We start from the raw sequence: 14,646 nt of genomic DNA on the forward strand, positions 1-14,646 counted from the left end.
TAGTTTAGAGAATTCTTGATAATACATTTTAATACGTCTTCAACAATTTTAACCCGTTTAAATACCCATCTTGAACAATTTTAACCCATTTAAATAATTGGAGATTTAAAATGGCTCAGATATGGAGGAAAAAAGACGAGGTTTGGTATAGTATTAGCATCATCATCATGTCAGTATCATATAGTCAGCAATTAAATATCTCCTGTTGTGCCCACATCTGCTTTACTTGTCAGTAAATCAAACCTTCCACAAGTCAAGGCATGCCATGTTTAGGCTGCACACTCATGAAATTTAATTTTTACAAGGAATACTTAAAACTGCCCCAATATTTTACAGAAGCTGAGATCCAGGAAGACTGCTTTGTGTTATCTTCTTGAGAATTTTGTGGAAAAAAGTCTAAATATAACAAAATAAATGATAAAAAGTAGGACGCTTAACAGCTGTCTAAAGAATTAATGTTGTGATGTGTTAGTGCTGAACTTTTAAAGATGAGAAAATAAGGGTTAATAATTCATTTTACTTACAGTACTTGCAGCACAGTTTACAAAATGATAGGTGCAGATATTCTGTAAATGTTTTGTGGAAATTTGTCATGAAAAATCAATACAAATTGAGCTGCAATTCCAGTGTGTTTGAAATTGCTTGTATCCAAGAAACAAGGAACAAAACCCATCCAAAAGGTGGGGGAGCTGTGTGGAAATAGTTAAGTTTAGGATTAGTGTTGAGTTCGGCCTTGCTGTTAATGAGCTGGAAAAAGGTGGGAGCAGCGAGTTAATGGTATTGACAGACAACGTGGAGGTAAATGGATTTGTCAACACCAAGAGAGAGAAAATGGAGAAGAACACAGGTTAGGGATATAGAAAACAGGGGAGAAAGAGGTTCCCCCCAGCCTGCTCTGAAACAACCACCATTGATTGAGTCAGTCGGGGCTGCTGCTGATGAGAGTGAGAATCTGGCAGTAAAATAGTGCTGAAAGGGCACAGCTGAGAAATGAATGAATTGAATACTACCTTTAAATTGTATTTTAATTACATCAAATATATGATAAAGATGAATACATTACTGTTTATTTTGCTATTAGACCGTGTTGAGGTAAGGGGCATGTCCACAGCACAGTGCTGCTTTGAGACAACATTTAATGTTCACAGCTGAGTTTAAGCAAACCCATTGTGAGGGAAAAAGTGTTGCTGCTAAAATACAGTAGTTAAGAATGAAGCATGTTTAAAAATAGCAACTTTCTAGTTTTCTGTTAAAAATATTAAACTTGTTTTGTCTTCTAGATGGTGGTGGAAATATAATGGTAGGCAGAGATTTTTTTTCTCTTTCTTAGGAACTTTGAAAACAAAGTTATACTCAGAAGAGAGAGGGCAGTTTTATAAAATAGCGTTTTCTAGTGATAATATCTGTAGGCCACAGTGGATGAAAACATGTAATAGGTATTACCATCCTAAATAAATAATGAATAAATAAAATTATTCGTCTTTAACCATCCCAAATGTAACCTCAGCTGCTCTGCAGACACAAACATCGAGACTAGACTAGCAGCATTTACCAGCTGTGTGTAAGAGCTACACTGCACGTAAAGGGATTTCACATTTTATTATGTGGGAGGGATGATGTCAGTTTGGTTGATTATGCCCCTTTCAAGCTGCTGTGATAATTACCTGCTTGTTACCAGAAGTGTCGAACCCATTTTCAGTTCTTGTTTGCTTTTGCTGTCATGCCCTAATTGCTACATAATTTTGTCCCTGCCAATTACTACCTTGGAGTTGAATTTTACAGTGAAAAAGTTGTAAGAAGCAATAAAGTAATTGTTTTTTAAATCTCGTAATTTCAGTAGAATATTTTATTATGCTACCAAGTATATTGAAATACATAGTGCTCACTTCTGTGAGATAGTGAAATCCTATGGTTCCCACTGAAATGATGACAAATGTGGAAGACATGACTTTTGGACAGATATGGATACTTATTGTTTTACATATTAATATATATTCGCTGCATTCTTTAGAAACAGGAACTCTTAGGTTTGGTGGGCTTCTTTTTTTATTCTTTCCCTTTTCAGCCTTTTATCCACTTTGTGAGTTTTACAAGTTTCCTTTGATGGAGATACTAGGTCATCTGATGTGGTCCTTTATCCATCATTTTCTATGAAGATGTAATGTAAATGGATTTCTTTAAAGGTGCTGGGCTTAACAGTGTTTTATACTCTGATTAAAACTATTTGTTTGAATTATTCAGTGGAATAAAGCCTGCAGTAATTGGTTTAAGGATTGGCTGACCAAGCACTTTGTTTTCTTTGGGAACTGTCACTGCTTTGCTTTGGGTGTTTTGGGTGGTCCTCCAGCAGTGAAGTCTGGTATTAGTCAATATTAATAACAATTACTGCTGTTGAAATCTGTATATGGAATGACATGGATGAGCACAGGGAAGAGGCAGAAGAGCAGTTAAGCAAAATGCTCTTCAGAATAAGAAGAGGGGATGGTGTTGCCATGTAGAGATGTAGGGATGGGGCTGCAGTCCAGAAAGGAGCATTGCTGGCAGGAGATTTAAAGTGTGGGATGTTTGTGGCTGTGCACTGAAGCTCTGTTTATCATAGAGATTGTGAGATTTGCTGCTGCCATTTCAATGTGATTCAGATATCCACAGCTGAAAGACCGAAATACTGGCAAGAAGTCATGAAACGGACCAGAGATTGTAGAAAGCTTGGAGAAAATTGCTTTGGGAGAGGAAGGTAGAGGTGCTCAGTCTGTTTGGTTATGGGGTGGGAGATTTAAACCCTAAAAACAAGTAGTAGTTAGAGAACGGTAAATATCTCTGGCAGAGAAAATACAGAGTTCTTAAGAGATCCCTAATGTAAGAGGAAAAAGTACAAGAACCAGTGGTTGAAAGCTGAAACCAGAGAAGTTCACAAAGGAAATGAGCATGAATTCAGAAGGAGGAATGAATGACAAAGGGAATGGCAAAGTGAGTGGCTTTCTGAAAGACGGGCTTCAATCAATTACGATTATTGAGTGATAGTTATGGATATTGGGCTCGCATGGATAATGATTCTGGCATTGTGTCCAGTGAATCCGTGAGCAGTCAGACTTCTGTTCTGATAGCACTCTCTGTAGCAGCTTTTCCAGGATGGTGTAATGAATGTTGAGCACCTTTGTGGTTGAAGATTCTTTTCAAACGTTATCTTTAATACATTGATTGCAAAAGACAAATGGTTTCTAAGGTTCCGAGGGCAAGGCGTACCTCAGTTGTAGTTCTTTTATTAGCATAAAGGCTTTCAGGTACTTCAAGAGAAATTTCAGTGTGCAAAAATACTGCAAAAAAAATTATTCAGAATACTCTTAAGAAAAAAATAATTATTTTAATACTGAAATTTGTGTGGCTGTGAGCTAGGAACTGCTCTGTCCTGTGGCGACACCAAGGTAGTATTTGGATAAATATGAGTAGCTTTAGGGTCATTAAGTTACACATATGTGCTTCCCTGTCTTTGTCATCTTCACAAAGTGGTTGCCAGTTCTCTTTCAGAGCTGCTCTGCCAGCTTTTTATACCTGAAAGTACATCTGAAACGTTTGATTAAGATAATTTTTAAGGCTGTGTGGTGTGGTCTGGTGAGTAGAACTGAATTTCCATGCTGTAAATGTTAATTAGAAGCATATGTGTATATGTAAAAAGCAAGCTGAAATAAAAGTATAAATATCTAAGAAGCTGTCATTCCAGAAGGTCTATGCTCAGAAAAGATTAGGTAAATATACAAATAGTCCCATTATAAATCAGCTGCAATATCATTTCTGATTCTCTTCATTACTTTTTTTCTGGTGGTTTGCAGGAAAAAAAAAAAAGTTAGGAGGTAGAGGGATTCAGATTATGATTTCCAAATCCTTTTAGACAGAATTACTTGCTCTGTCACTAAAAGAAGCTCCACTTGCTTTATTCTCTCTCCTTCTTCTCCAGTAACTCTTTCCTCTCACTACTCTTCTCCCTGACTGCTTCGTGAACCTCTAATGAATGAATGGAACTGGTGTGGATGAAAACTATCTCTTTTGCTGGGTATAAATTCAGTCAGTGTTAATTCAGCTTAGAATAATTTTTATGTCACCAGGTCTGCATGTTTGAATCTTGAACATTTTAGTGGTTTTCTTCACAGTGAACATAGATTTCAAGAATTAGTTTCCTATTACATTAAAAAAAACACGTTTTAATGTTTAAACTGAGTATATTTGTGGAACTGGAGAGAAGTTGCAGACCTTGAGGACCCTGTGCAAGTTGCAGGGCAGTAAAGGGAATGAGTTTGCAGCTTATGTCCTTGCATGGTGGCCTCAAAGGAACTTGACCTGGAGGTATCAGCTGGTCCTCTTGGATGACTTCCATTGTAGTAGTTGCTCCAGCAGGGTTGGCTGGGGACGTGCCCCTCTCATGTGACACAGAGACAATTTTGTTTATAACTCTGACCTGTATCGTATGACGTAGGCTGAGCAGTAGATCACTCTCGTGCTGGCAGTTCTGACACAGTCTGATCCCTTCTCAGGCTGAGGAAAGTGGGAGTGTGAAGGTGCTGTAGAAGAACTACTCTAGCATCAGGTGCTGGGAAGCCCATCTTTTTATTAACTTCACTTTTTAAAAGGGTTTCTTTCAGAGCATACTAAAGAAACAAGGAACTGAGACTTGAATAAAAGGAATTAATCCCTCCAAATAATTTTAAAAATAACATTAATTCATATATTCAATATTAAAGGATGGAGAAAAAAATATACAAAGCAACTTGGTATAACTGGTAGTGGTCTTGAATAAAAATAGGTGAAATTTTTGAGAATGTTAGTGAACAGCAGTGATCATTGTCCCAAATAATAATGGTAATTTAACAGTCCTTGGAACAGAAGTTTAAAAGTTTTTTATTGTAATTACTTGGAGCTATATGTAAGCTATCTGTAATTGTCAGAAGGCAAATTTATGTCTCTAGGTTAGAAGACTCTTCTTCAGGGATGAAAAAAAGGTTTAGGCACATTATTGTTAGTAGAATTTCTAACAAAAAACTTAGAATTTCTACCTCATCAACACCCCTAGAGATTGATATGCCTGTTTATACAGAAGCTTTTAGACATGTTTGAAGATCTGTATTACTTGTGCCTGTGCTATGGAGTGTTGCTTATTATGCTACTTGTTGTTTATATTTCACAATAGTATTTCCAGACTTTTATTTACTCTGGTATAAAAATAGTTTTCATGATCTGGCTCTTAGGATTTACATCTAGTTTGAAAACAATTTTGTTAAAAGAAAAACAATTCATGTGAATTATAAATATACACTGACACCCATCTGATTCCATTGCCCATTTTCTTCTTAGACCTATTTTTACTCTTCTGAGGTTTTCCAAGCCTTCTGACTAAGTTTTAATGGATTTTTAATTAGTGAGCAGATCTTGTGTTTTTTTCCTTTGGCTTTCCTAGGTTTAGCAGTTCTATTGAAAAAGAAATATTTCATAATACTTGTTGACATTATCTGAAATAAAAATGCATTTCTTTATAAGGAGCACTAAGGGTGCTAACAGATGGAAAAGATACGTGGTGATATGACATTCATTTCTGTTGTGTTTTTTTTCTTGTCTAAATCCATTTTAGATGGATAATGACAAACTGTGGTTGACATGCAAGAACTACTTTTCTTACATGCCATCAATTAATTTGAGTATTATAAAGAAAATTCTATCTAATGTATTCTAGGCCAGCATCTTGTATAAAAGCAAGTTATTTATAGCTCTTTGGGTACTGCCCTTCCTTTCATGTCCTGATCCTTCTAGCTGAAGCTTAAATGCTTGTTTAAGATCAAATACACTGAAATTGTTTCCCATAGGTTCTTCTTTGCTTTATGAAACATAATTTCAGGTGAAGCTGGTGGACAGATGCCTTTCTCAGGAAATTCTGTAACACATACCTGAGAGAGAGAAATGTGTTGGGCTTTTCTGTTGTATTAGTGGCATCAGGACCAGTTCAAAACCAAGAAAGAATGGAGTTATTTTCCATGTAATCTACAAGAAGACTTGTGTTTGCTATGAAGTCTGAAGACATTAGCGAAAGTGACTTGAGACAAAAGATTGTGAGCTTTATGTGATGAGAAAGCATGAGATATTATGAGCTGACTGATGCATTTTGATAGATGCAAGATCTGGAAACATCTCAAAATGATGTCTTGTGAGTGGAGGTTAGTTTATGTAAAACATAAAATAATTGAATATTTGCATCCTTTTTTGAGTGTCCGAGTTGAATTAATGATGAGTAAAAGCAGTGGTTAAAACCCTGTATAATCAGTGTATGCAGACTGCACTTGATGGGTTTAAAAACACTTCTCTGAGTAAAAACTTTAGTATTAGATTATTGGATTGTTTGTACACCTGCACTGTGTGTGGCTGAGTGACAGAGAGTACGGCCTTCACCTGGCACCTAAATATATCCAGCAAGGATATTTAACTTAAGGAAACAAATGCACTTTGCAAGAATCTTCATGATGTTCCTGTGATAAGACTGTCAGACTGCAAAGTTCCAAAAGGAAGTCTCTGAAAATGACTTCTAATTAATGGTGCTAAAATTACAAAAATCTGTTCACAGAGACCAAAACTTCTACCAAGTTCCAAGTACTTGGCAGCTGTTTCTCATGCGTGATGACTCAGATCCGCTGAATTTTATGTACAGGATCTTGAAATCACCAGACATGGGAATTACAGCCCTTACCATTGTGTTGCCACCTTTATTCAAAAGAGAGTAGCAGGCAAACCCTGCCTGCAGCATGTGAAAGAACAAGGAGCTGGATAATTCTTAAAAAAGACACAAGCTTGGTGCTGATGTGGGTAAAAAATTCTGGGCACCATGGCTGTTCACAAGATTGGAGGAGTTAGAACTTGGCATAGCCCGTCGTCATGGAGAAACAAATCTTGTGTTCAGATCAAAGTGGATGCTTACTCTTCCTGTCAGGAAAATGCAGTGTTGGGTGCAATAGCATATTTTGGTGCAATTTTGTTTACTTAGAAGAGTGTGGACAAGAGAAGTGTTGAATGGTGCAGGTTGAATTTGTCGCACATGAAAGTCTTGCAGAGGTTAGAAATTTGTGCTCTTGGCAGTGCCAGTTCATGATGCCATTTCGTTCTCTTTGTCTATCAAAAGAGAATATGTGAAAACAGTCAGTGGACTTGCTAAACATTATTTAGCAAATTTACCAAAGAGTTTCACACTAACTGTTGTCTAGGGGAGTTACAGAAGCAGAGCCATTATCAAATCTGGAGCCAGGTACATAAACAACTTGCTGGGATTGGAAACTTGCAGGTGCCTCTTCTTGGTAGCTCTTGGTGCTCCCAAAAAATTGTCTTAATTTGATTCTAGAAAAGGTTTTAAAAAATATTACAAGTCCTGCAAGTCTGGTATGTTGTTTTGCATGATTATGTTAGAGAATATGGCCAAGTGCATTGGTAACAAATACAGAAATATAGAAAGGGTGTAGTTTGTGCAAACCCATAGATAGATAATGTGTTGTAATTGCATCTGAAATTTTATTTTGCAGTTTTTTCTGAGAAGTGTGTGATCGTTCAGCTCTGCACGTAAAATGTTTTGTATTATAGAACTAAAACTACAAACGAGGCCACTTAGCAGTTGGAATGTGGTTCTTGAGAAAGAAGAACCTGTACCAGTTTCTGATGCTGTGCATTGCTGGGTTAATGTGACAGATAGTTGACTGAAAGCAATTTTCACTTAACAGAATTTATAGATGTCTAAGCAGTCAGTTTGAAAAGTAAAAAAGAAAGCTGAAAGATCTGAAAGCCTTTTATATGATTTCTCACTCTTTTACTGGAACTGTCTCCAAATCTCCAAGTCCATACATGTAGATCAGGCAGCCTGGCTTCATACTTTGAACATCCAACTCAGATTTTCTCATCTAATATTATGACAAAAAGGTGTGCAGAAGTCCTTGCAGTGTAGTAGGCTTATTGTCAGTGTCTCAGGCCATAACTGGTTGTAGCAGAGCTATAACTTCATGGGTATTTTATGGGCTTATGTGAAAAATGTATTATTTGATGTACCTGCAGCTGTTAATGAACTGGTAATCAGTGATACTGAATCTTCCTGGTTTGATCTTTGGCTGGTGTGACCCTCTGTCTCTTGCCAACCCACTGAGGATGTTCTCAAATAGGTAACAAGTTGGGAAGAAGACTTCATGGTCTTGATATTGTCAGTAAAGCTCTGTTTCAGCTATGATAATCTCCATCAGCTTTATCTCTTAGAAGAGCAGTTCCAGACTCAAACTGAACAACTGTAAATAACATCAGGGATGAACAGAGAAAATACTGAATATGGTGGCTTTGTCCAGACAGTGCAGTTTCAGCCTCTCCTGGTAGTGGGGGCCTTTCGCAAAACTGAGTTGAGATTAAAATTTTTCAACCGTGGGATGACATTCCTAATGCTCTTTGATTTGGGTAGACAGTCCTCTGATGAGTGCCTGCAGGCAGCACATCCTATTTGCCTTTTCTCAGTCTCCCATGGAAAGTAATTTTGCACCAATGTGATCCTGAGAACCTCCACAGTACGGGTATATATGTGAGGACAATTGAGGTCAAAAATACAGAGAACCAAACTTCACATTTGCTCAAAAGTACTAATTTATTTGGCTTTTAACTGGCAAGAGCTAGGCAATGCAGACTCATTTTGATACTTCACTCCCAGCCTCTCAGGACAGCCTTGTTTCCTCAAGAGTTCTGCATTTACCAGTGGGTTTCCTTTGCATTTGTTTACTTTATGTCAACAGTGACTGTACTCTAGAATGAAAGCAAAGATGCATCTATGATATTCAGTACAAATAATCTTAAAAAGAATTGTATTTGCATTTCTTTGGGCAGTGTAGGAAATCTTTGACGAATCTCCCTGTCACAGGGGAGTACTGGAAGAGTTAAGCTTAATTTAAGAATTGTCTGGCAGAGGTAGGTTCTTTTTACGCTTTTTCTCAGACATCCCTGATCTCAAAGGCTATATTTATTTTCTTTTTCAGGTGTTTATTGCTCTCAGTTGTAACTGCATAAAATATAGATGTGAAAAAGTTTCAGCTCTGAAGATGTTTCAGCCTGAGTAAAGGAATAACGCTGAGTGACTGAATAATGTTTTTTAGATCGTTACTGGTTAGAGGAGGTGTAAGATGGGAAGTTGCAATGTTTTGGTTTTAAATGTAATCTGGGTCACTTCTCTTTGATGTAGTATTTTATTAAAAGATTATTATGGTTTATAAATTAAAAGTGGTAAGAAACACACTTGTCTTTGATTATACCAGGAGACTAACAGGCAATATTAAATGTATTTTTGAGATGTCTTAGTAATGAAATGAAAGGTTGTGCAAGTTCAGTGAGATTTTAGTTGAAGTCTGGTTCAGCAGATGTTAAACAAGAAAGTTTTCACTTCTCTCTATTAGTAAACGGTTAACTTCTTGTCACCTTTCACATGTCATGTTTCTGTTGTACATCTTTCCCATGCATCAGGGTCCCTCAGCCTTCAGTATATACATATATAACATAAGAGTAAATAGGAAGAAGCTACATGTTGCATTTTTTTTTACCATATACTAAAGAAAACACTGGGGAGAGTGAGGACAAAGGCAGAAAACATTTTCACATGTTACTGGTTGCCCAATTAAAAAATCCTTTTAAGAATCTTTTAAATCAGAATCGGTTTGAAGCTGGAGTCAATATAAGAGGGAGTTTCCTGTTTTAGGTTTGTTAATGTTTAAGGCTGTTGAAGTTAATTCTAGCTAGGTGGCATCTTCCTTGCTTCCAGGGCTGTGCTTTTCATTTATCCAGACCTGGATGTAGAATTTTCCCAGCTCTTAGAAGTAATAAAGAGTAAAGTAGTGTTCAGAGAGGGGTAAAAAACCCTCCTTTTCCTCATAGGTATTTCCATGAACTGATTCTTGCCTACTGTGGTGTGGTTCTTTTTGCTTAGGGCTACCAGCTGAACCTTGAGTATTTTAGCCTCTACTTAAGCACAGTTAAACTTTTACAGCTGTATTTAGGACTCCACGCTTCAGTAGTAGTGTAGTGGGAGCATGTGGCTTTTGCACACCTGTTAAAAAGATTCTTGAAAAGAGGGTAACAGCTTTCACTTGTGAAAGTGCCTGTGAACATTAATTTGTGACTAGCCGTGCTGATGGCAGCACTAATTGAACCTTTTTATAAATCATTCCTGTACCATCTTCCAGCGTAAGGCTGTGGACAGATGTTCATTTAACAAGACATCTGTGCTGGTTTAGGATGTTACTGTATCCCAGATGTTACACTGCTTTTTAAGGTTATTGGCCCTGTTTTATATATTTAGTACCATCAGTTTCCTCCATGGTTTGCAGTGCATACGAAGGAAGATGGTTTCTTTTCTGAATGATGTAGAGGTTTCAGCATTTTGGAAAAAGGGGTAAACTCTTGAGAGTGGATTGCATGTACTTGTTTTCATAAGCCTGGAACAAAATGCACAGGGTGAGAATGGTAGTTTTGATAGATGATCTTGAACAAGCTGTCACATGATTTTGTTGGTAGCAACTTAGGGAAGACTTTTAGAAACTGGTGTCTGGCAATAACTTCTGGGTAATCATAAACTAGGCCTGGCAGTGACAGGCATCTGAGGATAGTAGCTTTGTCAGTTATTTCATGTGGTTCCAGGAAATGTTGGCCCATGGCCTTATTCCTGATCACTTTGTGGAAAGAATGAGATGATTTAAGATGTACTTTTGACCTACATTGTACTTGTCCAGTTATGGCGCTATTGCTGTCACCTTTCAACCAACAACTAAACAAAACACCAAAAAAACCCAATTATGCAGAAAAGAGAAGAAAAGAAACAGTATCTCATTACTGCCAGGTGAATAATACTTCCATTTTCTCCCATGCTGCTCTCCATGCATTCAGCAGAAACTGCTCAGGTGCCTGGTGATCTCCCAGTGTTATCCAAGTCCTCAGGGCTTTGAGACAGCCTCAGCAGGGCTTTCCCCTGTGCAGAGGGAGTACCTAATGCTCTGCTGAGCCCTGTGATTGGTTTTTATGGGGTTTTTTTTCCCCTCCGGGCTAAATTTAATTAGTTGCTTACCCAGAGAAGAATTATGAGATTTTGTTTACCATGGTATATTTAAAGATGGAGATTAATGAAAGGCATTAACTAAAAAAGCTAATTGATAAAAAATTTAGGAGTAGGTCACAAAGGATTCTGATAAGTGACTCTATTTTATGGAAGTAGGAGTAAAATTATGATAGACAGTAATTACATTCAGCTGGAGTCCTGTATACACAGGACTTTTTTTAATAAAAAAATATACTTTTGTCTTTAGTGTTGATTATTATTCTGTAAAATGCTGAATGGTCTTTAAACACTTCAAGAAGTTGTATTTCTCTCAGTGGACCTGTTCTTTTGAGCAGAAATAGACGTGCTCTTGTTTTTTTTTTTCTTCTAAATTGAACTCTGTTGTAGGAAAAAGGCGGGCGAGGAAGCCATGGCAGGGACCTTGGCAGCACTTCAGCCCGCGTACCAAGCTCCCTGCCTGCCCACTGACTAATATTTATTGTTTTCTGGCAGAGTGTGTATTGGTCAGGCTCTGCTGTACATTTTGTTCTGGGTCTGCTGTGAGCTGTGAGAGACGTGGCTCGTCTGTGTTCAATGGTTCTGCCGTCCTGAGCTGCTGGGGGCTCTGCAGTGTTGCGTGGAAGGGTGATGTAGTTGCTCCTCCTGGTAAGAAAGTTCAGGGCTGTGCTTCAAGATCTAGAGCAGAACTGATGTTGTAGTGTTCAGTACATCAGTTATGGTTCTGGACTGCCTGGCTTCGTGTGGGTAAAGGGAAATAGTCACAGGCTGTTGTTCCTGATTGCTTCAAGGCAGCAAAAACTGGCCCCTAACACCCTCTCTCCCCTCTTGACATCTCACATCCTCCTTCAGAAGGATGAACTTGAGAAGAAACCAAGTCCCAGGCAAAGAACAGAGTACAGGCTGCTTTTCCCACTGTGTTGAAGGGCAAGTGGAAATAAGTAGAGAAAAAATAAAAAATTAACAGGGTTTGTCAGTGGAAAAATGCAGTGTTATGCAAACCAGCCAAAAGCTTTATGTATGAAATATGTAAACTTAATGCAAATAACATGAAAAATCCGTTCCTATTACAAATGCTGATTGCAGAGATTAGGTATGCTATATGGCCTTCTCAAATGGCATTTGCTGTGGAAACATTAAATTACAGTTGTCAGTACAATGTATATTTCACTGTTTTGTGACTTGAACTATTTTTTTTTGCTCTAAGCCAAACATAAATTTGTAGGCTATAAAATCTCTTCTGATCACTGGGAAATGAATATAACCAGCAGAAATAAGTTAACGATACCATGTTTTCCACTGTTTTTTCAGTTATGTTTAAAACCTGCACAACATTAAAAAGACTTTTTGTAGAATATTTGTGGGAGGGGAATGGCAAGAAAACACCAGACGTGGTTATATCTTCTACTGAAAGAAGCAATTATGTTTAATTAATTTAAACCTCTGCTTTTCCTTGGTGTTAAATAGGTTGATAAAATACAGCAGGGAGTTCAAGGCGTGAATACTGCTCTTGTTCAAATAAAATGTTTAAAAAGGCTTTGTGAGGTACTTTAGTGTTTAATACATGAACTATAGTTTAATAGAAAATCTAAACTCATCTGTAAATTATTAAATAAACATAAACAATCATCCTCTTCCACTATCCAGCAAGTTTTACCTCCAGGTTTGTGTTGGGGAATACTGAAAAAGGGATTCCTATGAAAAAGCAGAACTGTCATTTATGTTTTATGATTTCACAGTAATCCTTGTTTAGTATGGGCTTGTATTGCAGACAGGTAGTTGGTAGAAGAATAATTGGGATAGGATTTAGAAATAATCCCTGTCCTTAGCTGATTGTGTTCTGTAAAGCTTTTGAGCATTCCTGCACCAAGGGAAGTGTTTTCACTCACCTGCATTCCTGTCCTTTCACTGGGTACTGGATGATGCTGTGAAGATCTGCAAGAAATTTAATACTTAAATGCTTTTGGCTTCTTTACCTCCTGTTTTGTTTTTCTAAGTGTTAGAGAGGAGTGTTGCCTTCCTTGCTGTATCTCAGTGTCGCTGGAAGACCCTGTTCTACCCAGTGGCTGTGATATTCCAGTTGCTCTATTCCCTGCTCTTTGTTATGGAAGGAATCCACCTGTGTGACCATCTCAGATGCTGCTGCCAGCAGTGTTCATGTCCTTCCCACTTCCAAAACATGTGTCCCCATTCCAGCCAGCTCACTGGTCACTGCTCCTGGATGGGCTGATGCATGGCTGAAGGGAGGGGAGTGCAAGACAGTTTCTTCTGATCACTGTGCAGTTTATTCTGCTTTCAATTTTTGTGACACGTGGGATTTACACTGGGAGCTTTTAAAGTGGCAGATAAGTGAAGGGGATGCTTCTGTCTCTCTTAAGAAGGCTGTTACTTACTTTGTGTGTTCTGGGTGTGCTGTCACCGCTTATGGGTAAGCAGGCAAGGGGAATGATAACCTTGTAATCCCTAGGGTTCCCACTGTGCTCACGTTTTTTCAGCATTATCCTGAAAAATTTTATAGGGATGCCAAGAAAAGTCCTCTTGTCCTTAATCTCTTCTTGCTTTTTTCTTTCCCCCAGCTCCTTTGTAAATTGAGTGGGAGGTTTTCAGACTTTGGTTTGAGCCTCATTTTAATTCTTCTCCTCCTTCACAGAGACTAAAATGGTCCCAGCACAGTCTGAAGAGGTTGTCTTGCTCTGGGTAGTCCAAGAGAGTAAATCCTCTTCTAGCAGGAGAGCAACCTGTTCAGACTCCAGAGATGGTTCCAGTTCTGCCCAGTTCTTTGATCCAAGAGAACCAAAGGCATTGCATGATAGCATTTCTCCTGTAGCTGATTTAGCAGATCCAGTCCTGCGGAAGTAGTTTGGATGGACCAAAGTGTATAACAGACTGTACAAAAACGGGAAGTGCTGGTTTTGGAATGATTTAATCGCTTCAAAAAAAACCCAAAACCTTTTCTCCCCAATGCAGAACTAAACCCAAACCTTTCAGAATCCTCTGTGAAAGAGGAACTGGAGGGGTTTTGTTTGGGGGGGCAGGCGGGGTGCCCGTGGGCTGGCCTGCGTGGCATCCCGATTCAAGGCATGTTGGTTGGGTGAATGGTTGCCTGGGAGCTCTGGGATGTTGGAACTGCTGAGATGCCCCAAACGGCTCAAAATTTGTGTACTTGGAATCAGAAGCTCCCAGGGTCTCCCAGGCTTTCCGTCAGCATGCCAGGCAGGTTGCCAAGTAGCCTGAAAATTTGGGAGGCGAGTTGCCAAGCTCTTGGCTCCCTTTCAAATGGGCTGCTGAACAGCTGGGAATCTGGATGCCTCGGCTTCTCAACAGCCCACCATGATAGTTACTGAAGAGCTAGGCAGGGAAAAAAGGCTAGAATTTGTGGCACAAACCTGTCTGCTTTCCATCAGACCTTGGTTGAAATTGAAACAAATCTGCCAGGTATTTTAGTTTTGACAGGCTGTCCTCACGTGATGACTTTTTTAATGTGATGACATCTAGTCATCTCTCATAACATTTTACTTCATGTGTCAAAATATTGTTTCACTGAAAATAATGTGTGT

General features: G+C 38.4%; 1 protein-coding gene across 26 annotated transcripts in view; it reads left to right on the plus strand.

Moving 5' to 3' along the window:
• The window catches only part of KMT2C (lysine methyltransferase 2C), a 191,791-nt gene that overhangs the window by 32,210 nt on the left and 144,935 nt on the right, over positions 1-14,646 (plus strand). The gene's annotated exons all lie outside the window — the stretch shown is intronic.

Source organism: Cyanistes caeruleus, chromosome 1, assembly GCF_971803275.1.
Source record: "Cyanistes caeruleus chromosome 1, bCyaCae1.hap1.1, whole genome shotgun sequence".
NCBI lineage: Eukaryota > Metazoa > Chordata > Aves > Passeriformes > Paridae > Cyanistes > Cyanistes caeruleus.